We start from the raw sequence: 1004 nt of genomic DNA on the forward strand, positions 1-1004 counted from the left end.
CCAGGATGTATCCCCGGTGCAATATCCGTGTGTATTGTACAGCCGGGGGGCCACTGTGCATAATATACATACATCCCAATGGTATGGATCTGTCAGTGTATATAAAATATACATACATTCCCGTGTTATGGGTCTATTATTATCTATCAGTACATAGAATATACATACATCCCTGTGTCATGGATCTATTATTATCTGTATATAGAATATACACACATTCCCGTGCCATGGATCTATTATTATCTATCAGTATTTAGAGTATACATACATTCCTGTGTCATTGATCTATTATTATATATCAGTATATAGAGTATACATACATTCCTGTGTCATGGATCTATTATTATCAGTATATAGAATATACACACATTTCCGTGTCATGGATCTATTATTATCTATCAGTATATAGAGTATACATACATTCCTGTGTCATGGATCTATTATTATATATCAGTATATAGAGTATACATACATTCCTGTGTCATGGATCTATTATTATCAGTATATAGAATATACACACATTTCCGTGTCATGGATCTATTATTATCTATCAGTATATAGAGTATACATACATTCCTGTGTCATGGATCTATTATTATATATCAGTATATAGAGGATACATACATTCCTGTGTCATGCATCTATTATTATTATTATACAGGATTTTTCAAGCGCCAACAGTTTGTGCAGCGCTTTACAATATAAGGAAGACATTACAATCACAATACAAGACAAGATGCTAAGGGGGGCCCTGCCCCTGAGGGCTTACAATCTAAAAGGGAGGGGCCAGTGATACATGAGGAGGTAGCTGTGTGGGGATGAATTGTTTGAGAATGTGATGGTTGAGTAGTTATGTTGAGGTGGGATAGGCTTCCCTGAAGAGATGAGTCTTAAGGGATCGCCTAAAGGCAGTCAGTGTGGGAGATAGTCGGACCGGTTGGGGTAAAGCGTTCCAGAGGATTCGAGAGACTCTAGTGAAGTCCTGGAGGCGAACATGGGAGGAG

Source organism: Nanorana parkeri, unplaced genomic scaffold (assembly GCF_000935625.1).
Source record: "Nanorana parkeri isolate BGI_ZX_2015 unplaced genomic scaffold, ASM93562v1 scaffold127, whole genome shotgun sequence".
Taxonomy (NCBI): Eukaryota; Metazoa; Chordata; class Amphibia; order Anura; family Dicroglossidae; genus Nanorana; species Nanorana parkeri.